This window comes from Lathyrus oleraceus, chromosome 3, assembly GCF_024323335.1.
Source record: "Lathyrus oleraceus cultivar Zhongwan6 chromosome 3, CAAS_Psat_ZW6_1.0, whole genome shotgun sequence".
In the NCBI taxonomy this organism is placed as follows: Eukaryota; Viridiplantae; Streptophyta; class Magnoliopsida; order Fabales; family Fabaceae; genus Lathyrus; species Lathyrus oleraceus.
The window spans coordinates 26,990,207-27,017,455 of record NC_066581.1 but is presented as its reverse complement, the minus strand read 5'-3'; the positions used below and the strand labels follow the sequence as shown (position 1 = coordinate 27,017,455).

At 38.8% G+C, this 27,249-nt stretch overlaps 1 pseudogene; it reads left to right on the top strand.

Moving 5' to 3' along the window:
- The window catches only part of LOC127129469 (phosphoenolpyruvate carboxylase, housekeeping isozyme-like), a 64,309-nt pseudogene extending 53,123 nt beyond the window's left edge, over nucleotides 1-11,186 (top strand).
- The last annotated feature ends 16,063 nt before the right edge of the window (nucleotides 11,187-27,249 follow it).

The following is a 27,249-nucleotide window of genomic DNA, read 5'->3' as shown; positions in this document are numbered from 1 at the left end:
ACATATCATTGCTGTATCTGTTGGCTGGCTATGGCTGCTTGGTGATCTTTGTGAGATGAGTTCTATACCCGAACTCGAGTGCACTTAGGATAGGAGAATGGCATAGTCTTGTCGACTTGTGTGGAGTTATTCCTTAGCAAGTTGACTTGCAAGCCCATTCACTTGGTGGAGGTCATGTTGAGATCAATAATGTCACACAAGTAAGTTGTGGTTAGACATTACTTTTTCCAATATAGACCTTAGAAGCCGAGGACCTTAGTTTACCAAACCCATCTTGGCCTATTCGTAGGACGTAGTGCGAAAGTCGTTCAAGTGTAAGATTTGATACGATTGTTACGCGATACTACACTCATAAGAGTCTCTCTTGAGAATATTTTTGGAATACGAGTAGTCGTTCCTCCGATAATATCCGAAAGATGGGATTATGACTATGGGAACCTTTTGTAGAACATGTTTGGCAGGTTTAAACCTTAGTACACTCCTTTTGGGTGGTTCTTAACCTAAACTCCATGCTCGTGACTAGCAACAAACCCTTGATTCATGGTTGATCCGATCAGGTATCCTTAATATCAATGAAACTTGGGTGTTGATAAGGTGTAAACCATAATCCACCAAAATGGGTGGTTGATATTAAGGATAACATGATCCATCCCATGACCTTTGTTTGGTGTGCTCTTAATTTCTCTCCAGACAGTGCCACCTGACAGATGTTCAAGCAGATACAGCGATCCTGATTCCCATGCCACTGCACTGCATTCACATCATTTTGCATCACATCATTTTGCATTCATAATCATTCACACATGTTTATCCATTTCTGTGGGGTTTATATCTTCTACTTGATTCTAGTCGGAATTTCCTTGGTTCTCATCAACGGCTTAGTCTTTTTTTTTACATCGTTTATCTATTGAGAGACTGGGATCAAGGGGGTAGAATACCTTTGGAATTGATAAACATGTCATTGCATTTACATATTCATTAGCATGTCTTGCATAACAGGTACCGCCACAGTGTTCTCAGTTTGTTTGGTGTTCCATCAGCAGGATAGCTGACCCAGGCATTCACCGGTACGGTACCCGTAGAAACCAACAGAGAGTAATGGAAAGCCTACAGGCAGAGTTCGCCGAGATGAAAATCCGCATGAATCAATTCATGGATGTGGTTCAAGGGGTGGCTTAGGGACAACAAGAGCTCAGGCAGATGATACAGAGGAATCCCCCTACTCAACCAGAGACGGTGACTGATCCTCCAGCTGGAGAGGCTAATGGACCCAATGGACCAGGGCCTATCCCAATCCTACATGTCACCTCCAGTCAACAGCCCGTTCATGATGATCAGGACGATCAGTTCCCCCTGCTGCAGGAAGACTTTGGTATGGGTCATGGTGTGGACCCCATGTTTAGAAGATTGGAAGAGAGGTTGAAGGCAGTGGAAGGACAGAATCCTCTGGGAGTAGATGTTGTTGACTTGGGGCTGGTCCCAGGTGTGAGAGTGCCACCGAAATTCAAGGTCCCGATATTTGACAAATACAATGGCAACTCTTGCCCGAAGACCCATGTGCAAGCCTATTTCCGTAAAATGGTTGCATACTCCGATGACGAAAAGTTGCTTATGTAGTTTTTCCAGTACAACCTAGCTGGGGCATCCCTGGAATGGTATATGAGGCTGGACAGAGCCCACATCCGTTCCTGGAGGGATTTGGCTGAGGCTTTCGTGAAGCAGTATCAGTATAATGCAGACATGGCTCCGGACAGAACTCAACTTCAAAATCTGTCTCTTAAAAGCAATGAGTGCTTCAGAGAATACGCTCAACGCTGGAGAGAAACAACTTCCCGTGTTCAACCTCCTATGTTGGAGAAGGAAATGGCTAACATGTTCATGAACACTCTTCCAGGACCTTATTTGGAGCGCCTGGTGGGTTGCAATGCCTCCAATTTTGCTGATGTAGTCTCTACCGGAGAGAGGGTGGAGAATTACTTGAGGACATACAAGACCCAAAGTGGAGATGGATCCTCATCAGGGGTGAAGAAGCCGTTCATTCAGGGACAGAAGAGGGGAGAAGGGGATGCAAGTGCCATATCTTCTTATTAGAACAAGGGTAACCGGAGGAATGACTTTCAGAACTATCATTAACAACTGTATGTTGCGGCTATGACCATTCCAGCTGCAGCACCACTACAACAACAACAACCACAACGTCAACCAGCTCAGTACCAACCACAACAACCGGGTAACAGACCCGCCTATCAACCGAGGCCAAGGACGATGGACCGGCGTTTCGACACTCTTCCAATGTCGTACGCTCAGTTGCTTTCTAGTCTTCAACAACTACAACTTGTGCAGTTGTACACTCTGGCTCCTCCCGTTGATAGGCTTCCGGTGGGTTATGACGCCAACGCTAGGTGTAGCTTCCACTCTGGGGCACCTGGCCACAATATTGAGAACTACAAAGCTTTTAAGCACGTAGTTCAGGACCTCATTGATTCAAAGGCCGTTAACTTTGCACCAGCTCCTAATGTCGTCAACAATCCCATGCCCCAGCATGGTGGAGCCAACGTTAACATGGTTGAAGGAGAAGTCAAATTAGTCTCTGCGGTCAACAATGAAGATGGGGATAGTGATTGCGACATCGATAACTGGGTGCGTCCGAGGATCCCGGGTGAAGTTCTCAACAATTGGTCTTCTGAGGAGATTGTCCAAGCCACTTGTCTGGAGGAGTAATTTTCTTTGTTTATTCATGCATATCCAAGTCTTACGTTCCGCCAGGGCGTAATGACTCATTGTAGGGCTCATCTATGTGACACTTGCATTTTTTATCATAAATAAAGGACGTCTTTTTGCATTCAAATATTTCGTTCCCTATCTTTCTATTTTTGCAGTTTTTCAAAAAAAAATGGCAATGTTTTGTTTAGTTTCCACTTTTTTTTTTCACACTCATAAGCACATACCATCACTCATGCAGATGCACATCACCGGATCCTATTGATAACGGTTCTGCTATGGCTCGCTTCGACTTTGAAAATCTAATCTTTCAAGCTGAAGAAGAGGGTGATGAAGACTGTGAACTCCCTGAAGAACTTACCAGGTTATTAAAACAAGAGGAAAGGGTCATTCAACCGCATCAAGAGTCCGTTGAAGTGATTAATCTCGGCACCGAGGACGCCAAGAGAGAAATCAAGATAGGGGCTGCTTTGGAAGACAATGTGAAGAAGGGGTTTATTGAATTGCTGCAACAGTATGTTGACATATTCGCTTGGTCTTATCAGGACATGCCAGGGCTTGACACAGACATCGTGGTACATCGCTTGCCGCTCAAAGAAGGTTGCCCTCCGGTCAAGCAGAAGCTCAGAAGAACAAGATCAGAGATGGCTGTCAAGATAAAGGAAGAAGTGCAAAAACAATTGGATGCAGGGTTTCTAGCAGTCACAAATTATCCGCCATGGGTTGCAAATATCATTTCGGTACCTAAGAAGGATGGAAAGGTACGGATGTGTGTTGACTACCGGGATCTGAACAGGGCTAGTCCTAAACATGATTTCCCCTTACCTCACATTGACATTTTGGTGGATAACACGGCTCAGTTCTCGGTATTCTCCTTCATGGATGGATTTTCTGGCTATAATCAAATTAAGATGGCACTAGAAGACATGAAGAAGACAACATTAATAACCCCATGGGGCACCTTCTGCTACCAGGTGATGCCGTTTGGTCTGAAAAATGTCGGAGCAACATATCAGCGAGCGATGGTGACTCTGTTCCATGATATGATTCATCATGAAATCGAGGTTTATGTTGATGATATGATTGCCAAATCTCTGACAGAAGAAGAATATTTGGTGAATTTGCAGAAACTGTTTGAGCGTTTGAGGAAATTCAAGCTGAGGCTTAATCCGAACAAGTGTACTTTTAGGGTGAGATCTGGAAAACTACTGGGTTTTGTTGTTAGCGGAAAAGGGATTGAGGTGGATCCGGCCAAAGTGAAAGCGATACAGGAAATGCCTGAGCCAAGAACAGAGAAACAAGTCTGTGGTTTCTTAGGGAGGTTGAACTACATTGCAAGGTTCATCTCTCACCTAACAGCCACGTGTGAGCCAATATTCAAATTGTTGAGAAAAGATCAGGCTATCAGGTGGAATGATGATTGTCAAAGGGCGTTCAAGAAGATAAAAGAGTATTTGCAGAATCCTCCTATCCTTGTGCCTCCGGTCCCAGGGAGACCGCTGATTATGTATTTGACAGTACTAGACAATTCCATGGGTTGTGTTCTCGGTCAACACGACGAGACAGGTAGGAAAGAGCATGCCATCTACTACCTGAGTAAAAAATTCACAGATTGCGAGTTGAGATACTCAATGCTTGAAAAAACATGTTGTGCACTTGCATGGGCTGCGAAGCGATTGAGACAATACATGATGTCTCACACAACCTTACTGATCTCCAAAATGGATCCAGTCAAGTATATATTTGAGAAGGCAACTCTCACCGGAAGAGTTGCTCGTTGGCAAATGATACTGACAGAGTACGACATCCAGTATACTTCCCAGAAAGCCATCAAGGGGAGTATTCTGTCAGACTATCTTGCTCAACAGTCGGTTGAAGATTATGAGCCGATGAAGTTTGATTTTCCAGATGAAGACATCATGTTCCTCAAGATGAAATACTGTGAAGAGCCAGTTGTTGAAGAGGGACCTGATCCAGACGAAAAGTGGACTAAAATGTTTGATGGGGCCGTCAATGCCAGAGGAAGTGGAATTGGTGTTGTCATTACAACTCCAAAAGGTGCCCACATGCCTTTCACCACTCGTTTGACTTTCGAGTGCACCAATAATGAAGCTGAGTATGAAGCCTGTATCTTGGGTATTGAGCAAGCCATTAATTTGAGAATCAAGACTTTGGACATCTTCGGAGATTCAGCTCTGGTAATCAATCAAGTGAATGGTGATTGGAACACTCTCCACCCCAATCTGGTCCCTTACAGAGATTACACGAGAAGACTATTGACTTTCTTCACAACAGTAAAGTTGTACCATATACCTCGTGATGAGAACCAGATGGCAGATGCTCTTGCTACTCTATCCTCCATAATTACGGTGATTCGTTGGAACCATGCTCCCAAGATCGACGTGATGCGCCTTGATAGGATCGTGTATGTGTTTGCTGTTGAACTAGTAGTTGATGACAAGCCCTGGTACCACGAAATCAAGTGCTTTCTGAAGAATCAAGAGTACCCTGCAGGGGCATCCAACAATGATAGAAAGACTTTGAGAAGATTGGCAGGCAGTTTCTTCTTGAACAAAGACGATGTGTTGTATAAGAGGAACTTCGACATGGTTTTGCTCAGATGCGTGGATGGACACGAAGCAGACATGTTAATGCAGGAAGTTCATGAAGGCTCCTTCGGTACTCATGCCAGCGGACATGTAATGGCTAAGAAATTATTGAGAGCAGGTTATTACTGGATGACCATGGAATCTGATTGTTTCAAATATGCTCGGAAGTGCCATAAATGCCAGATTTATGCTGATAAGGTGCATGTGCCGCCGAATCCTTTGAATGTGATGTCTTTGCCCTGGCCTTTCGCTGTGTGGGGCATCGATATGATTGGAAAGATTGAGCCGACTGCCTCCAATGGGCACCGCTTCATCCTTTTTGCCATCGACTATTTCATCAAGTGGGTCAAAGCAGCATCATTCGCGAATGTCACCAGAGATGTGGTTGCCCGTTTCATCAAGAAAGAAATCATTTGTCGCTATGGGATTCCCGAAAAAATCATTACTGATAATGGTTCTAATCTCAACAACAAAATGATGAAGGAGTTGTGCCAGAGCTTCAACATTCAACATCACAATTCTTCCCCTAACCGCCCTAAGATGAACGGTGTTGTTGAAGCGGCAAATAAGAACATAAAGAAGATTGTGCAGAAGATGGTCGTTATGTACAGAGATTGGCATGAGATGCTACCCTTCGCCTTGCATGGGTACCGAACTTCAGTACGTACATCGACCGGGGCAACCCCTTACTCCCTTGTGTATGGTATGGAAGCAGTCCTACCTGTTGAAGTGGAGATTCCTTCTCTAAGAGTCCTGTTGGATGTCAAGTTAGACGAAGCTGAATGGATTTAGACAAGGTTTAATGAGTTGAGTCTTATCGAAGAGAAGCGAATGGCAGCCATTTGTCATGGGCAGTTGTATCAAAGTCGGATGAAGAGAGCCTTTGATCAGAAAGTACGTCCTCGATGCTTCCAGGTCGGAGATTTGGTGTTGAAAAGGATCCTTCCTCCTCAGATAGATCACAGGGGCAAGTGGACTCCTAACTATGATGGACCGTATATTGTCACCAAGGTTTTTGATGGTGGGGCCTTAATGCTTGCAACGATGGATGGTGAAAACTTCACTTCCCCGGTGAACTCAGATGCAGTTAAAAAATACTTCGCATGAAATAGACCCGCTGGACAATAAAAAGAGTAGTCCAGGCAAAATTGGGCATCCCGGAGAACCAAGAAAATGAAAAAGGTTCGGGCAAAAATTAGGGATTAAAAGTGAAAAGATTGTACACCCGGTAAGTTGAAAACTTGAAAAGGCAACTTAGGCAAAAATTGGTATCCCGATGGATTGAAAACCCGAAAAGGGCGATCCAGGCAAAAGTTAGGGATTAAGCGAATAACTGCATTCTGAATAGTTCTGAATCTCATCTCGTGTCAATGACTGGAAACTTTTGAAGGATAGGAAACAGTCCAATCACTCTTTCAGAAAGCTGATCATCTGGAGGATCTTGAAGACGAGCAAGTCATAGCAAAATTGGAACCCAATAGAAATCCATTTCACATTGCCATTAGATTAATTTCTGTTTTTATCTTTTGTGTGATTACCTCTTTCCAGGGATTGCTTCCTGATGTAAATGCCTATTCAGAGGTCGTTCAATCAATAAAACCATGTTATTCAGTATATCTCTATTTTCATTTTCATTTTTCTGTTTTGTTTGCAAAAATGACGTCCGAATTTTTTGATAAACATTGCATCATGACACATAAGAGTTTTATAGGTACATGCTTAATAAACATTTAAAATCGCTGTAAATTTTAAGTGCTTTGGATCGTCTATTCAGAACAGGTACCCTCGGGGCATTTCCTTAAAATCCCCTGCAGATGATCGTGAATGTTTTCCACCAACAGACGAATTCGGTATCTTATCCCTACAGAGCTGATCAGAGCGTTGGATTCTTCAATCCCCAGCAGGTTCTCACCACTGTACCTCCCCCCAAGCGGTTGTTTCAGATTATACACTCCCTAGTAGAGTTGACAGTGTCAGACTATATACCCCCAGCGGAGTTGACAGTGCCAGACTGTATCTTCCCAGCAGAAGCGACTGCTCCTCAGAGTTCGAGGCCAGATCGATAATCCCAATGCCAGATCCATGGTTTCTTTCCTTGAGGCAGAACCTCGGTACCGTATCGGTGTTCGCTTCCCCTGCTGAGTCATCTCTCGCAGATCGTGGTTGCTAGAACCACTATCGCTTTCCCCAACAGCAGGTTTTCAGTGTCGTTCTCTCCCCAGTCAGAGTCTCGGTATTTCGTCATTGCTAGAACACCGTGTGGCGGGTCATTTCCCCACAGAGTTCTTTGTGTTGTGCATCTCCAACAGCCTTGCCAGGGTCCAGAAGATGGTGATCATTTCCCCAGCAGATTCCCTTGCCTCAGCTTGGCATTCTCCCTAGCATTTCGCATCCATGCATGTAGAATCATATTGCATTGCATCCTCCCAAATCGCGTAGCATTTCCATTTTCATGGAGCATTACGCCATTGAAAAATTCAAACATACGCATGTAAGCATAAAACATTCTCGGTATCCCAAGTGATAAGCCAGAAGTTGTTTCCAGTACTCAGACTGAAGATTGTTCATGACTTACCTTTGTTATCCATAGCAAGTGTCATTGGCCCATGCGCCGCCTCTATTATCGTTCCCTATTTCTGCCGATGCTGACAGGCATGAAGTTTCCGGTATTCAGACCGAAGTGGCGTTCAGGCCAGTTTTCCGATGTTCAGATCGAAGAAGTTTCCGACGTTCAGTTCGATGCAACTTGTGGCGTTCAGGCCAGTTTTCCGATGTTCAGATCGAAGAAGTTTCCGACGTTCAGGTCGATGTAACTTGTGGCGTTCAGGCCAGTTTTCCGATGTTCAGATCGAAGAAGTTTCCGACGTTCAGGTCGATGCAACTTGTGGCGTTCAGGCCAATTTTTCGACGTTCAGATCGAAGAAGTTTCCGACGTTCAGGTCGATGCAACTTGTGGCGTTCAGGCCAGTTTTCCGATGTTCAGATCGAAGAAGTTTCCGACGTTCAGATCGACGCAACTTGTGGCATTCAGGCCAGCCTCTCGGCGTTCAGACCGATATTAATAATCTCATATATCCCGATATTCAGATCGAGGTCATTTCCAGTATTCAGACTGATGAGCAACATTCAGGCCATGGTTATTTCTGTGTTACCATTTATTTTGGTATCCAGGTTAACATTCTTTTTCGGTATTCAGACTGACTCTCACCGTACCAGACGAATTCTTCTTTCAAGACCACCTCTTTGCCGATTCTGACAGGCATTGTTACTTCACTTCACTTCAATGCAAATTTTCGGACTTTTATTGTATTCAATCCCTTGATACCTCGAAAGTGCGAAAGCCGCTGCTATCTACTTTTCGGGTCTCCAGTTGATTGAATAGGGGCAGCTGTAATACCCCAAAATTTACCCTTCATTTTTCCTGGAAGCATATGCTTTACACGTCACGCATGCATTCATTTTTAGGTCATTTAGTATTTGCATTTCATCATGGCAATCGGAATATTTTTTCAATAAAATAAAATAAAAAATAAAATAAAATAAAATAAATAAATAAATAATTAATTAAATAAATAAATAATGAAATAAATAAATAAATAAAAGAAAAAATCTCAAACTTGGACCTCCCTCAAAAGCCCACTAAGCTACCAATATTAGCCTATAAATACTAGAGTTTCATTGAAACAAAACAGACAGAAAAAGGAAGGGAAGCAAAAAACACTCTGAGGTTTCCTTGGAACAAAACCCTGGACAAAACCTGGAGAGAAACCTGACAGAGAACTCAGAGCAGCCTCCAAACCCTGAAGGGAACTCAACTGCACAGAATCACCTCTGCCTCACATAAACCCTAAAGATTGTTTTATAAACCTCACGGGTGCAACTCAATTTCAATCAAGCTCACCAATCAGGTTTTCCCTATATCCATCATCTTTATGCCTTTAATTTAAATACTCTGAATGTTTGAGGTATTATGGGTGAATTTGATACCCTTTTGATGCATGTCTTTTTTGTGAATTTTAATGGCATGATTCATCTGGTTACATTTTGATTTGGGGGAAACCCTTGATTACCCTTTTTTTTTGTCTCTAACCTGTTTGTTGAGTTTTTGTGAGGGCTCACATGACTTTTGCAGGGATAACTTGCGTGGTTTTCCACTTTATTTGTGGGATACCCCCTGGAGGTTTCATTCCGATTACCTGTACTGACTCACTTTCTTTGATGGTGTTTAGCTGGGAAGGATCCCTGGGTTTCCCATTCCTCTAATTGCTGTTACTTCGGATCTTTATCCGCGTGGTACCTTTTACATTTTTCCCGCATTTTACTGCTTTCCTAGCTGGAAAACCTCGATAGGAGGCAATGTTTTTGTGTGTTTATTTTTTTTTTACAGGTTCCTTCGTCGAGGACTGCCTTTTTGCATAAGCATCCCTAACCCTACCAACTCATTGCTTTTTCTTCTCCTAACACGTTTACTCCTTCTACTACAGGCGAGTAAGTCTTCATAGGTCGAGCATCCGGTAGATTGCGTAGTGACGTCGTTCGTCCAAAACCCAATTCATAACCCCGTAGTTAGCCGAACTACGGCTTGCTCTGATTCTCATTCTAGATGAGATACGTAGGCATAAGACGTGATGTCTTAGCGAGCACACATCCCCCCAACCCATAGGTCAGCCTAGCTACGAAGACTCTTATTCTTATTTTTAGATGAGATACGTATGTAGTGGATGCGACATCCGTGCGAGTCATTTTCTTTTGACCCCTCTTTTTTTGTAAACAACACAAGATAAACTCACACCCTTTAGACAAGAACTACAAAAGTGGATCCCGTAGAGTACTACGGATGCGTAGGGGTGCTAATACCTTCCCTTCGCATAACCGATTCCTGAACCCAAGATTTGGTTGCGAGACCTCGTCTTTTCCTTTCCTCTTTTCAGGTTTACTTTGAGCGTTTCCTTTCCCTCCTTTGGGATAAATAACGCACGGTGGCGACTCTTCTGTCATTTTCTTTCGCCGGTTGTTTTTTCACACACTGTATTTTTCAGGTTGCGACACAAACGATCTATGGTCATTTGGGAAGTTGTTGAGAACAAATTTGAAGAAACCCTCTGGGAACTCATTTTACGAGAAAAGTTGGTCTCAAAGTCGTTCAAGATATGGGATGTGTCGGCGTGCTCATTACCATTTCAGGCAGCTGCAGCCAAGGAGGCTCCTATATCTGTTAGTCGTGTCACATGGAGCCCTGGTGGAAGTTTTGTTGGTGTTGCATTTACCAAACATCTGATTCATTTATATGCGTACACTGGCTCAAATGAGCTAACCCAGCGTATAGAGATTGATGCCCATGTTGGTGGTGTGAATGATTTGTCATTTGATCTTCCAAATAAACAGTTGTGCATTGTAACTTATGGAGATGATAAGTTGATAAAGGTGTGGGATGCAAATGGACAGAGACTATTTACCTTTGAGGGGCATGAGGCGCCCATATATTCAATATGTCCTCATCACAAAGAGAACATTCAGTTCATACTTTCAACAGCCATTGATGAAGAAACCAAGGAAAATAATAGTGTTACTGAAACTAAAAATATTTTGGTTCAGAATACAGTGGATGCTCTTATTCACATAACTGATATGAATGCTGCTCCATCGGATACAACCTCTAGTGTTGGTGATGACGGATTAACAAAAGAGTGGCCTTCAAACGGCAAAGGTTGTCTGTTTGTGTTCATTGCATATTATGTTGCTCACCAAAGAGCTAAAGTTTCAAAGGACATGCTTTGTCGAATATTGGAATATCTGACATTAGACAATCACTTCTTAGCTAATGTTTCTTCTCATAAGTTCAACTCCGAAAAATAGAGAGAAGCAAGTGCTTGCACTTCTGGAAGTAGTTCCTGAGTCCGATTGGGATGTCCCATTTTTGCTAGACCTATGTGAGAGAGCCAAATATTATCAGGTTTGTGGATTGATTCATTCCATCAGACATGAGTATGTGGTTGCATTGGGTAGTTACATGAAGGATGTAGATGAGCCTGTTCATGCCTTCCTCTTTAACAATAAAGCATTCTCACAGTTGATTGGCAAGACCTGCATTGATGTTCAAAAAAAAGGGTCATCCCTTCACTATTGTTAGGTGAATCTGAATTTGCACACGGTTTGCAAACAGACCTGCATCAAACTGCTACTGTGATCTTAAGCATGATTTACCAGAAGATGACTAAAGGTGGGATTTTGTCAAGTAGTTCTTCATCACCAACTAGCAGTAATACATGTAGCTCCCTCATAAAATCTGGTGATGATGCTCTTCAAAGACCTGTGCTTCCTGCATGGGAAATAATGGAAGCTCTTCCTTTTGTCCTGGAAGCAATCTTAACTGCATGTGTTCATGGAAGGCTTTCATCACGAGACTTGACAACAGGTCTGAGAGACCTTGTTGATTTTCTTCCAGTGTCAATTGCTGCCATTATTGATTACTTTTCTTCAGAAGTTACTCGGGGTGTATGGAGACTAGTTCCAATGAATGGAACAGATTGGCCTAGTCCAACAACAATTCTTCAATCAGTGGAATCCGAAATAAAAGCTATATTGACTCATGTTGGTGTTGCGGTTCCAAACTGTTCTTCTGGAGATTCACCAGTAATGCTTTCGTTACCAATGGCAGCTCTTGACAGTTTGTCCATTACTTTTAAACTTGACAAGAGCCTGGAGTACATACATGCCATCACTGGAGCTGCTTTGGAAAATTGTGCATCCGGTTGCCCTTGGCCTAGCATGCCTGTAATTGTTTCTTTGTAGGCACAAAAGGTTCGCCGCTGGCACAACTTCATTGTCGTGTCAGGCTCTCGTTCTGTATTCAGACATAACAATGAATCTGTTGCTCAGCTGGTGAGAAGTTGCTTCACCTCATTCCTTGGAATATTTAGTATAACCTCAAAAACTGAAACATGGCCGAAGGTTAAAGAGTTTCATGCAGTTATGATAATTCTAAAGTTTTGACATGCATTCTTGAACGCGTGGAGAACGATCTTCATTTCTCTGCAAAGGTGTCTCTTGCTGATTACGTTCTAAGTGTTGTTGAAAAGGAAGTAAACCTAGTAATTCCTTTCCTAGAAAAGATAAATTCAGTGAGTTGCTGCAGGTTGATGATAGTAACTGCCATATCTCAGAGATGCTTACAAGTATAACATCAGTTAAAGAAATTCTAAATGACAAGTCTGTCGATCCTGCGGAAGGTATAGACTCAATTTGCATGTCTTCACCTGGAAACCGAATGTCTAATGTCTTCTCAAAAGCATTTCAAGAGTTGTGTGGACATTTAAATGACGTGGTTGATGAAGAGGAATTTGGTGACATGCCACCTGGATTTGAAAAGAACTCGCAAATAATATTCCCTCCCTACAACTTAAAATTTCAACCTTCAAGAATAGTTGAATGTAATCCCAAGATTACAGAGTATGTTGCAGTTGCACTGTGCAGACAGAAGCTGCATGATAAAGTCTTAGAGAAGTGGAAGTTGTCAATTCTTGATTCTACATTTAAACAGGTTCTCATGTCATCATGTACTGTAAAGAAGAATTTTCAGTCTTATGGTCATGAGAGGAAGTCATTTGGTGCAAATAAGGAACATTTGAATAATGCTACTTCTGGAAAATGTTAACACCCAGCAAATTCATTCAAGCACTTCTAAAAATGCCATGAATTTGTCTTCGGATGTTCATGTTTTTCCCGAAGCTCCGGTACCGGATACTGAGATCAAGCCAAATGATTTGCCTTCTCATAATGGTTTTGAACATGTCCATGCTGCAATACCCGCTCCATTTGCTTGCTGAAGTAGTAGACAGGATGCCCATTTTGTATCAATATTACACACACTCCATTTCTTCAAGTGTGTCGAGAAATTTCACTGCAGTAAAAAATCACAATAACTCAGTAAGGCAGTAAAGGTTCACAAGCAACAAAAATAAAACATTTTCACAGAAGAAGTACAAGGTACATGTTACCTTTTTCAGAATAAACACCAAAACGGGGTAGACAAACTGGCGGCACCAAAAGCAATTCCAAGTTCGACATCCCTTTGATCTTAGCGGCCAATGCAAAACCCTAGCAGTAGGACTATAAAAGGAGCGAATACTGTTCACAGAGAGGAGGAGAAGATTAGCGGCTACTGTTCAAGAGCCGAAAAACCCTAATTCCTTAGAGGAGCCTCTACTGTTCACTAAGAGAAAAAGGAGCTGGCGGCAAGGAAGAAAGAAAACCATAGTTGTTCTTGGTGGTGAAGAGCGGAAGATCAAAAACCGGTTCAGACGGAACCTTACCTACATCCGTCGGTCAATCTCGCCGCAACCGGTTAGTTTCCTTTTCGAGTTTCTATTTCCATTTTTCCGTTAAGCTCCCTTGAAGCTTCCATTTTGTGTGGTTATCTTGCCGTTAAATCTTTGTTGTTCAAAAATGGAAAGAAACAGAATCTATGTGCGTTAAAGATGAACTTGTTCTCCTACTGTTTTTTCAACTTTGTATTTTATTTAAAAGGTTTTGATCCGTTTTTTTATCTTATGTATTAGTGCTTGAAACCATATGACAGGGATGCCTACTTGGCGGAGTTGGCTAGAGCATTGGTTTGGTAGGCCTTTGGTTGTGGGTTTGATACCCTGATGTTGTATTTTATTCGAGTTCCATTCCACTTTCTTTATTTAACACTATGTCTTCATTAGAGCCTTTGGGTTATAATAGGGTCATGAGTTCCATCCTTGTATAATTCATATTCCTAATCTTTATGTTTTATTTTCATTTCCTGACTTTTGTTAATTTTTACAATTGTCATCAATTTATTTTATTGTTTAAACATCGATTTTAATTTATGGATTTGACAATTTTCTTGTTATTTATCCGTGATTATTTTTATCGATATAGTGATAGTATTTCCCCGCGTTTTGACTAATCACATATGACATTTCAATTGTTGTCAATATGTGCAAACCGGCTTTGAGCACATTATTTAGGTTTTGTGTGTCCCTCAATTTCCATCCGTGCAAATCCCGATTTTACTTTTTTCGATTTAATTTTTAAGTGTATTGTAAATATAACTTGTTGTGTTATTTATTTTCTTCACATGGCTTACTCTTGGGCCTTCTTACAATGAGCTAGTTCTCTTGCACTTACACTCATACATTGCATTATTTGTTGTTTGGGCCCGATTTAATTATTCCAGTACTTTGAATCCCCATTTGACAAAATGTACCCCCACTCCCCCGATGTGTAATAATTTTACTGCTTTTCATTTCTTTATTGGTTTGACTGTTTAGTTAGCTACTAACACATGAATAAAATCAACCATTTCCAAAAGATCAAAAATAATGACTCGATCCAACGCCGAGTATTTTTCTCAATAAACGAATCAAATCCATTTCTTCCTCCCATTCTATTCCATTTCTTTCAAAACTTTATCAAACGCTTAATCCGACGTCAAGCCATTTTTTCATAACAAAAACTCAAAAAATATTAATTCATATTTAAGACCTTTTCAATAAAGATGGAAATGGAACGTGGTGTATACCAAGCACTCCTGAAACTAGGGTTCGAGATGGATGTCTCGCCTACCCTAGCTCTCGCCATCATCCAAATTTATCTACTTTGTTTTCTCTCAAACACTCATTCAAATATTTCTCTTAAACGTCCATCAATGCTTGATCTAATGTCAAGTCATTTTCATAACAAAAACTCAAAATACTTAATTCCTATCTAAACACCTTTCAATAAAAATGGAAATGGAATGTGGTGTATACCACGCACTCCTGAGATTAAGATTCGAGGTGGATGCCTCACCTATCTTAACTCTCGCCATCATTTAAAATTGTCAAATGCGGTTTCTTCAAACCCTTTCTCAATCAAACCTCAAAAACACTTAATTCTTATTAAACATTTTTGCAAATAAGATGGAAATGGAACGTGGTGTACACCACGCACTCCTGAGACTAGGATTCGAGATGGATATCTCGCTCATCCAAGTTCTCGCCATTACTCAAAACACATCAAACCAATCAATTTCTTTTTCTCGCCGCCGTGCGATTAACCCTTCAAACCTTTTCTCAAACGAAAGGTACTTTGTTTCAAAACAATGCAAGGCAATGTTTTTCCACCTGTTTTAAGTAGTCCAACAATGTTTTCGTCGATTTGACACAAAGTAGCTTTCGCTAAAATCGACCAACAAACAAACATTTTTCTACCCAGAACTACGTAAGCCTTGACTTCTCTATTATGATACGTAGGAGCAGGATTTGTAAATCTTGTCAGGTCCACTAATAAAAAACTTAGGTTTAGTCCTTCGTCAAAAATCCAAAAATATTCTCCTCTCATCCTTTCTTTCTTTCCCACTTAATAACTTGAAAAGCCTAACATTAAAAACTAACACTAACGCACATAACTGACCTAATGGTTCCCGTTGAGTACAACGGACGTGAGGGGTACTAATACCTTCCCCTTGCGTAATCGACTCCCGAACCCTGATATTGGTTGCGACGACCATATCTTATCCTTTCTTTTAGAGGTTTTATCGATATTTCCCCTTTCCTTTTTAGGAATAAATAAAGTTCGGTGGCGACTCTGTTCAGTCCATCATTGCGAGCGTGCGATCGCACTTTGCTTTAAAGTCATATCCCCATTTTTCGAGGTGCGACAACTACAACTAACTGTAAATAATTTATTCTGTACGTTTTTCGGTTTAGATGGTCTGATCTAGGGATGAACTACAACAAATGTCTTAAACATGCTATAATGGATTGTTCTAGTGACATATGTTTGGAGGAATTTTATTTGTAATCTAACAATGTAAACATGTCTTTTTGTATGTAATGAATTGCATAATATTATATAATTGGAAGGTAGTATTTTGACAATTTCTCCAACAAATGAATTCCTCGTCTCCTTTAAGTGTCATTCTTTTCTCACAAAGAAAATAACAACCACCTCAAGCTTAAACACAACACAACTAGAAACACCATAAAGTATATCTATAGAAGATACACAAGTTCTAAAAATAAAATCTATTATACCCATTTCTAAAGTATGATTGTCCTTCGCAAGAGACAATGAAAAAATTATACATATCTTTTGTGACAAAATTCATGCATGCAGTAGTTCTAGGAATTGAACCACTATCATGAACAAACATATGAAGAAGTATCCTAATAATCCAAATATATAATTTGATAAGAGGAAAAAACAATTGGTCTTATAAAAAGTTGTGAAGATGGTCCTAATAGCAATGTTAGTTTTAATTTTTTTGAATTTAGTCAAAAATCGACACAATTAGTTTTTACAAATATGATAATTATAAGTGAGTTTGTTTTTGAATATGTTCAAAATGAAGTATTTAGATATTTTGTTAGTGTGAATTTTTCTAGATTTAAAGTTCCTATTCATGTCATTGTTGCTCAAGATTGCATATTTTTGTATAATGATGAGAAAAATAAATTGAAGAGCATGTTGTCTACAAATAAACAAATGGTATCTCTTACCATCAATTGTTGGATATCGGTACAAAATTTAAATGACATGTGTTTGAGTTAAATAAGAAAATATTGAGCTTGAATCTAATTTTAGATCACAGTGGATAAATAATTGGTAAATTCTTAGAGACATCCTTGAAAGAATGGGATTAAAACGTTTGTTGTATAATTGTAGATAATGAAAGTGCTAATAATATTGATCTCACATATCTAATTAGAAGAATAGTAATTTGAGTGGTCATACTTTGTTAAATGAGGAGTTCATGCATATGAGGTGCTCAATAATTGTTGTACATGCATCAATCCAACCACTCTTTCCTCTAATAAGATATGGGAATGCAACATTATTAACACTTACTTTATCAATAGTTACACAATAAACTTTTTCGATCCTCCACTATTTGAAGCATATGCCTTTAAGAACTTATCAATTCTTTTTCCCTTGTGATACGAAATCATATTTAAACTCAATATATATCTTATTCAACTCTTACCACTCATCAATGAAAAATATGCACATGTTATTCAATTTGTACATGTGTCCAACAATTTATGGTAAAAGAAACAATTTACTTATTTGAAGACCATATGCTCTTTGACTTCTCTTTCACATCATTATACAAAAGCATGTAATATTTAACCATTCTAACACGAGTAGAAACTTCAAATTTAAGACAATCCACAATAACATAATACCTAAGTCTTTCATTTCAATATTTTAAAATAAAAATCATCCATAATTATCATATGTACATCGAATAACAGTGTAAGTTCTTGATTAAATTTAACAAATTCAAAAATAACAGTCTTATTAGGGTTATCTTCACAATCTTTGCCTACACCAATTTTTTTTTCTCTTATCAAATTTCTTATTGAGACTAAGATGTTTGTTTACGCTAATGATTATATTCCTAGAGCTAGTGCGTGCATATACTTTATTACAAAAGATACATATCTCCTTATCATTGTCACGTGTGAAGTATAGTCGAACTTTAGAAAAGAATCTAAAAGGTTTTCTTTCCGTACTTGTTTATTATTTGAACATGTACCTTTTGTTCTTAGTTATTTCGGTGTTTAAGCATGAGGTGTTTGTTTTTTTCCTTGTGATGAAAGAATAATACTCAGAGGAGGAGGGATAGATCCACTTGTTTGAGAATAGCCGACTTATGTAAGACTGCTTATAACACTATCACTTGTTATGTTTGACTGTTTTCTTCTTTCAGACAAGTGCATCATTGAAATATATTCGATGCAATTCGGATACTGAGTTTTTGAGTGCAGATTATACTTTATTATGTTCTTATAGATCAATTTATCCTGCATCTTCCATTAAAATCATGTCATACACTTCTAGAAAGCTTATGATGTTATGTTTGACTATTTTCTTCTTCCAGACAATTGCATCATTGAAATTTACAGTGTTAAACTCGTTGGGTCGAATTCAGACTATGGTAGCTATATGAGGAACCAATGTGATGTACATTGATACAATGTGCGTTTCTATTTCTTCAAAGCTAAAATTATAGTTAAACACTATTGCCTTGTAACATTAAGCAACTAAATTATTCTAAACAAATTTATTATAATTGGTAGGATATCTTCGTTATGCTCTAGAGCTCGGAATTTACACATAATACAATGACGCACCAAAAAAAGATGGAATCTTGATGTATGCCAGAGTTGTAATTGATGTATGTTGTAACCATCGAGAAACTCAACTGACTGAACTTGTTGTTGAAAAAGTGTTGCAGTTAGATAATCAAATTCACATTGGAGTCTATGTTTTGCTTTATAATCTGTATGCAATGTAACACCCTAAACCCCAAAATGTGAAATAATGCAAATATAAAACAACTACACACATAAGGTGTCACTCAAACACAACATAAACCTGTTCCATAACACGAGTTATATAAAACATGCATTAATTTAAACACCTGACATCACTTACTCGCCTTTACATAGGCTCATCGTTACGGGGAAAAAATCAAATAAAGTAACTCAACAACCAAATAAGTATCATAACATAAAACATGATTATGGAAAAATTCCTCAAACGTCAATAACTTTAAAATAAATAACAAATAATAAGACCAAAACATTCGTTCATCCAATGTTACAGATCAGAGTAACGAAATCTAAATATCGCATACAAATGGGGAAAAAAGAACAGTCTTATCGCACCGCGAAAAATACAGAGTCGCCACCGGATTTTATTTATTCCAAAGGAAAGGGAAAATAGTGATAAAACCCCAAATGAGAGAAATGGTTTCGCAACCAAGAGTGGATTCGGAAGTCGGTTATGCAAAGGGGAGATATTAGCACCCCTCACATCCATGGTACTCCATGGGAACCACTTGCTCGTATCAAATGGGTATGGATGTTTTTTATCTATATGTTGCTTGTTATAGGGAATGAGATGAAATAATATGTGGCTTGCCAAGGATTTGGGCCCTTGCACCTATGTATCCTCATACGTGCAATAAGGAAGTCAGAGCTCCGTAGTTCAGCTTACAAACGGAACATTTATTTGGTTGTTTTTACTGAGCAATATTAACATTCGCATGCTACTGTTCACTTACTTGTATACTCTGTCATGGGAGCGAGAAGTATTTGCTTGTTTACGGTAAAGTGGATGTTCTTGGCTCAAACTCTAGCAGTTAAACATTACTTGCTCACCCATGAATGCTTAAGCGTTATTCACGGTGGAATGGAAGTAACACGTTCTTTCTGACAGGTTTTGAAAAGGATGCCTTAAGGCAAAAGATGATTTGATTTGTCGGGGTTGATTTTATGTACGGAGACAAGCATTAGACCCTTGGCTAGATACTGTCAACAGTCCAAGAACTCGGGAGTTGAGAGGACAATGTTATCATAACCATTCTTTTTCATCCAAAAAAGAGATTTGAATTATGAAAGTAGTTTGGCAAGTCTAATCATTGGAACTTAGAAGGAGATGAGTATCTGACCATCGACTAAGTACGGTCGACAATTAGAGTACTTGGGAATTGAGAGGACAATGAAGTCCTAACTACTCCTTTTCTCCCTCATAGCACCTAGATCTAACTTGTTTGAATCATTAGATGTTTTAAGGGGGAAAGTCAAGTGTTGGGTCTTCAGGCTAGGTAAGGCCGACAACCCAAGTACTTGAATGTTGTGTACAAGCACGTACACCCCATTTTGCATTCCGATTTGTTATGAAAATGGTTTTGAAAAAGAAACTTGGCGTTGGATCAAGTGGTTGAATTTTTGATGAAAAGTGTGAGTGAAGAATGAGAGTGAGAGATAGAATGAAGTTGAGAATAAAATGGAGGAGAGATGATATATTGGATCATGGAATAAATAGGGAATACTTGTCGTTGGATCAAATATTCACGTTGCAATGGTGTGAGTTTTATTCGAAAAATAACTTGACATTGAATTAAGTACCTTTTGTTTCTTTCGAAATGCTTTGTTTATCATTTTCTATTTTATCTTTGTTATTAGCATGCATGGTGAATTAACTAGAAAGCGATAAATCTATGATATTACATGATCATGGGATGGGGGAGCATTCAACACAAAATGGGGGGATGGATCCACACAATACATTATAAGAGAATGAAAAGGAAATACAAGTTATAAAGTATTAAACTGTGTATTATGCCTAAAGTATACAACTGGCATGGTACTTCAAATAATACAAGACTGTTGAATGAGAATGGATTGGTTAGGAGCATGACTAGCTAGGAGTGAGCCCGGATCTCAAAGTCACATGTGGATACAAAACAACAAACGGGTTAGCATGAGATCAAGTCAAATGAATAAGAATGATGCAACAATATGTAAGTATATTCAATGGTTAAAACCGATTTGAATGGTAATGGATTAATCAATGAAAAGTAATCAAAGATCTATCATATGATCATGGCAAATGAAATTAGACATACAAAGAATTCATCACCTAAATTGAAATTGGATTTTTAATTTATCAATATGATCACAAACCAAATGAATCGATTAAATGGACAATTAAAGTGAACATTAATCCTAATGGTTAAAATCTACTTAAACATGAGTTATAACCAAATTAAAAAGGGAAATTCGCAATCCAAATTACAACTTGGTCACCTTTGTCAATTATGATAAAAAGGGTTTTCATTTACCAGTTGGAGTTTGTTGAGACCGTAAAAGGTTGAAGAGGTTGTTACAATTTTTTTGAATTCTGTTAGGGGATTGGAGAGATTTGAGAGGAGGTTCTGTTAGTTAGTTACATTGCAGGTTGGTTTAAGTCTTCACACGAAGGGAACCTCTCTTTAAATAATAATACACAACATCCAACATATAAGCCCAATAAGGTTTTGACAAAAAGTGTATGGCTTCCAAAAATATAAATAAAATAAAACTCCACAAAATCAATTCTAAATCTTTGAGAATCAAATATAAATAAATCTTACTTAAAAATAAATAAGAATTCCAAAAACTTCACCAAAGGATTAAGAGTAAAATCAAAGGAAAATTCATTTTGAATCAAGTTCCTGATTTAACAAAAAAGGAAACAAATCTTGTAGAGCAAAATCTAATAAAATATGAAACATGTGCCAAGTAAATAGATCGAGACACAATGTCCAACACCATGTCAAAACGTCTTGCTTAACAAGTTACTTACAAAAAATTGTCAATCAAATGTAATAACAAACTCCCCTTAAGGCTATTTTTTTGGAAAATCAACTACATTAAAGATGTTATGCATATTCTTACACACTCTCTTCCAGTTCATCATTTGTAGATCATAAAAAATTCAAGACTCACATAAGAACACTAAAAAAATCATTGTGCCACAAACATCATATCACAACAGAACATCTTCTAGATTAGAGAACATAAATCACAACAGAGGATAAAGAGTAATATGCAATTCACTTCATGAATAGCAATAATAGCAAATAAAAAAGGACAAAGGAAAGAGACTAATGTCAGGCCTACAAAGGCATACAAAAAACAAAAAAAATTAGCCACATAAGGGGATATAACATCAACAAACAACAAAATTATAGGGGAAAATAATCAAGAGTGAAACAAAAATATCCAATCATACAAATGACACACATCTTCCTTGAAAGAAAAAAATCCAATCAAAAGAAAAGAAATTGTGAACCCATAAACAAGTTATTGAAAGGAGGCATCTGAATCTTCATCAGAGACAATATAATACTCGACATCTTCATCCTCATCATCATTGGCCATGTCTTCATCTATAAAGAGTGTCACGTCATTTTTCTTAACATGTAATACAACAAGTTGAGATGATAAAGTACCTGCAACATTTGGACTCAAAATTGGCCCTTCCCACACACCCTCTCTAGCATTGGGCGTAGATATGATTTCCTGTAAAATCTTGGCTTCTTGCATAAAGTCCTTTAGGAGATGTGTTCTAACAGGTCCAGACAGGGGTCGTACATCATCAACAACTAGATTATACTTATCATTTATTTGAATATTGAGAAGAACAATGTTAGAGACATGTTTCTTCGAAAACAACTTACAACTAAAATTTAACAAACCAGGAGATACACCTACTTTATTTCAACACAAACAATATTATTCTTTTGGTTGAACAAAATACCAAAAATAAGAAATGAAAATCCAATAGGAAATTTTATGGCATAGGATTCTACATGCTTAACTAATTGCTCAAACACATAGTCACCAAAATCGAAAGTCTTTGAGAATTTAACGAAAGAGTTATGACATTTTATTTATTCATAACTAAATTTTTAAAAAAATAATAATCTTTTTTTACCTAAAATATGGAGGCCTAAAGCCCTACCTGTTGGTGTAAGCCCTAGAGGCCAATACTTTTGGTACTTGTATCAAATTATTTGTCAATAATAAAAGGTTTTTTCTTTATTATGTTTGTTTAATAAAGTCCCTAGAATAGCTAGTCCGTCTAATGTATCAAGTGTGACTTAATCATGAGATCCCATTAAACATAAGAACATTATTCTTAAAGTATCCGTAGTCGAGCTTTGTTATAAAGTGGTATAACATTAAAGCATTAAGACTATTATGTATATAGACTGATGATCACATCTCATGGATCATGGATAAGGAGTTATCAAGTCTTAAACATAGGTATGAATATTAAGAGTAATATTTATACTGGATTTACCCGCTATGAGAATACTATATAGAATATTATGCAAAGTGTCATAAGTTATTCTCATGGTGATAGTTGTGTATACCACCATTCGATATGAAACCACTATGGACCCTAGATGTAGTGTCGAGTGTGTCGTACCTCGTATGAAAAAATGTGGGATACGACCTAGCGAAGCACGATCGCACGCTCGCAATGATGGACTGAACAGAGTTGCCACCGAACTTTATTTATTCCTACAAAGGAAAGGGGAAATATCGATAAAACCCAAGACAAAACGACAATGATTATGGTCGTCGCAACCAAATCAGGGTCCGGGAGTCGATTACACAAGGGGAAGGTATTAGCACCCCTCACGTCCGTTGTACTCAACGGGAACCATTAGGTCAGTTGTGCGCGTTATTGTTAGTTTGAAATGTTAGGCTTTAAGTTATTAGGTGGGAAAGAAAGAATAGAAGAGAGGAAAATATTTTTGGATTTTCAACGAAGGACTAAACCTAAGTTTTTTATTAGTGGGCCTGACAAGATTTACAAATCCTACTCCTACGTATCTCAATAGAGAAGTCAAGGCTTACGTAGTTCTGGGTAGGAAAATGTTTGTTTGTTGGTCGATTTTAGCGAAAGCTACTTTATGTCAAATCGACGAAAACATTGTTGGACTACCCAAAACAGGTGGAAAAACATTGCCTTGCATTGTTTTGAAACAAAGTACCTTTCGTTTGTGAAAAGGTTTAAGAGGTCAATCGCACGGCGGCGAGAAAAGAAATTGATTGGTTTGATGTGTTTTGAATAATGGCGAGAACTTGGATGAGCGAGATATCCATCTCGAATCCTAGTCTCAGGAGTGCGTGGTATACACCACGTTCCATTTCCATCTTATTTGCAAAAATGTTTAATAAACATTAAGTGTTTTTTAGGTTTGATTGAGAAAGGGTTTGAAGAAACCGCATTGACAATTTAAAATGATGGCGATAGCTAAGATAGGCGAGGCATCCGCCTCGAATCTTAATCTCAGGAGTGCATGGTATACACCATGTTCCATTTCCAACTTTATTGAAAAGTGTTTAATAATGGAATTAAGTATTTTTGAGTTTTTGTTATGAAAATGACTTGACATTAGATCAAGCATTTGATGAGCGATTGAGAAAGATTTGAATCAGTGTTTGAGAGAAACAGAATAGATAAATTTGGATGATGGCGAGAGCTAGGATCGGCGAGATATCCATCTCGAATCCTAGTCTCAGGAGTGCGCGGTATACACCACGTTCCATTTCCATCTTTATTGAAAAGTGTTTAGATAGGAATTAATATTTTTTTGAGTTTTTATTATGAGAAATGGCTTGACGTTGGATCAAGCACTTGATGAAGTTTGAGAGAAATGGAATAGAATGGGAAGAAGAAATGGATTGATTTGTTTATTGAGAAAATACTCGACGTTGGATCGAGTCTTATTTTTGATCTTTTGGAAATTGTTGATTTTATTCTTGTGTTAGTAGCTAACTAAACAGTCAAGCAAATAAGAAATAAAAAAGCGACAAAATTATTACATGCCATGGGAGTGGGGGTCCATTTTGTCGAATGGGGATTCAAAGTACTGGAATAATTAAATCGGGTCCAAACAACAAATAATGCAATGTATGAGTGTAAGTGCAAGAGAACTATCTCATTGTAAGAAGGCCCAAGAGTAAGCCATGTGAAGAAAATAACACAACAAATTATATTTACAACACACTCAAATATTAAGTTGAAAGAAACAACATCAGGACGTGCACGGATAAAAATCGGGATGCGAGGATGCGAATCAATGTCGCATAACGCAATGACGTGCAAGACAGATGGAAATTGAAAAGAAAATAGGAAATCTAGATAATGTGCTCAAAGCCGGTTTGCACATATTGACAATAATTGAAATGTCATATGTGATTAATCAAACTGCGGCGAAATACTATCGATGTATCGATAAAAATAATCATGGATAAACAACATGAGAATTGTTGAATCCATAGATTAAAATCGACATTTAAGCAATAAAATAAATCAGGGACAAACACAAATATCAACAAGTGTCGAAAAAATGGGAATGAAACATGAAAATATTAAAAGAGAAAATAATAATTAAAAATGATAAAACAATGAAATAAATGGGAAGTGACATACACAAGGATCGAACCCACCACATAAGGGGAAATGAGACTCCTTCCCCACCACCCGGCCACAGGTGGTCATCCGTCACCTTACAGCGATTCAAATACATTAAAAGAAACGCAAAAAAATAAATAGAAAAATAAAAAAAAAACTAATAAAAGGCCAACATGGGCCGAGTTTGGGCCGGAGGAGAACCCAACGGTCTTTGTACCGGGGAGATTCGGGTCAAACCAAAACCTGCTCCAAATTGGCCCACAATGACGTGGTGGGAACCGACCCAGCCCTAGCCACGTGGCTGTTGGGCGGTGGGACTAGGTGGCGAACAGTCACAAATAGTGACCAACTGTCAGCTGCTCATGGGGAAACGGCAAAAGAGAACACCAAATGTACTTTGGGTATAGCAAACACCGCTAGCACTGTTTCCCAAACCAACAGGACCATTAATGATAATATTAACAATTACTCAAAATAAAACCAAAGGGAAAACAAAAGCAAGAGTAACGGTGGTGTTCGTCTCTTTCTGAAACAATCCACCTTCCCTAAAAAACTTCTTTCATTTTTGAAAAGCACAAATGGTGACGAAGGTAATACCGGCAATGGAGTTTAATCTAGCGACATCCAACTATGGTAAACAACACAACAAGCATAAGGGGAAGGTAATAACCTGTGAAACCGTGAATGCGACAACGGTTGGGTCGTTCTTCGAACTGCTTCCACTTCCCTTCGTGTTCCGGAATGGTGGCTTCAGGTAATTGCAATTGCGATTGAAACTCTCCGGTTCCCTTTCTCTCTTTTCTTGTTTTTTTTTCTTGTGAACAGTCGGTCGCTCCTCCTCAAAAAAATTAGGGTTTCGTGAATAGTAATCGCTTTTTATACAGGACCCCTCTCTTTCCTCTGTTGTGTTTTCTGCTGTGTAGTGGAGCCTTCGTACGGAGGATGCCTGGAGATTTTGTCTTCATCCTAGCTTGGTGGTCCCGGGTCTCATTTCTCTTCCTTTCGAAACTTCACTGCTGGTAAAAACTTTTACCCTCATAAGTTACTCAACTGAAAAGTTTGCGTTTTTGGAATTAACTGATTTCGTGTTGTTATTGTAGCAGTTCTACAAGCTCTTAGCAATGGAAGTATCCTGTAAACACTTAGCTTTTGTTTAACCATGCGCTCCTTCTTCTGAAGGATGGTGGGTTTGGGTTAGTCTTGGCATGACTTGGTAGCACCAATAGTTGACAGTTTGAGCTCACAAACAGGAACACCTGAGAATTGCTGCGACTAAATTTGATGTCTCTTCCTTGGTAGGTCTTTGCATCACTGAATCGGCACCGTTGGCAATTTCTCTAAACTCTAACATTTGATTTTGATGCAAGGGTACAGAATGTTGTTGATAAGCTGTAGTTTGGCAAAGACCGTATCTCCAACTCTGAAGTCCGCCAAACTTCGTTTAGCATCAACACACTTCTTCATGACTTATTGAGCACGATGGAGACTGTACAAAGGTTTGACATTTTATTTCGATAATGACTTATGAGATTTTGTACGATTTCATGATTTTGATTCTAATGGAGCTTGTCGCAGGGTCCTGCTTATGGAGGTGTTCCGGTAACCAATTCACTTTGTGGAGAAGCATCTCTTAGTTGAAATTGTGATAATAGTAATTTCCAGCTCTACCGTGTACGTTGTCCTCATGTCCCATCTTTTGGGCAGTCGGATGTGCATTAGAAGGAGGGCCCTGCATCATTCTCGGGCTCTACTGTTTTGAAAGTTAGGAACATGTTAATAAAATAAATCAGAACCATCCTGTTGTGATTGTATTGTCGGGGCAGGCTGTTTCATGCTGCCTGTTTCATGCTGCCTGAGGACCCTCTGAATTGTTGTGGTTTAGTAGTATGGTTTAATTATTATTATTGGGCTGATGTGCGCTTTATTTTGCTTGTTTGGAGACAAAAACTGCAGGTTTGAGGTCTGTTAAATGACCGGATTGCAGATTGGTTCAGGTTGGAGAGGCAGATACCTTGGCATCAAGAAGCTTCCAATATCAGGCCCATGACAGACAGGGAGAGCATGCAATGCTCAGAAGTTGTGATGCAGTTGCAAAGAATGTGTAGTAGGCCAAGGGTTGCATTTGAAACCTTTGAGAAAT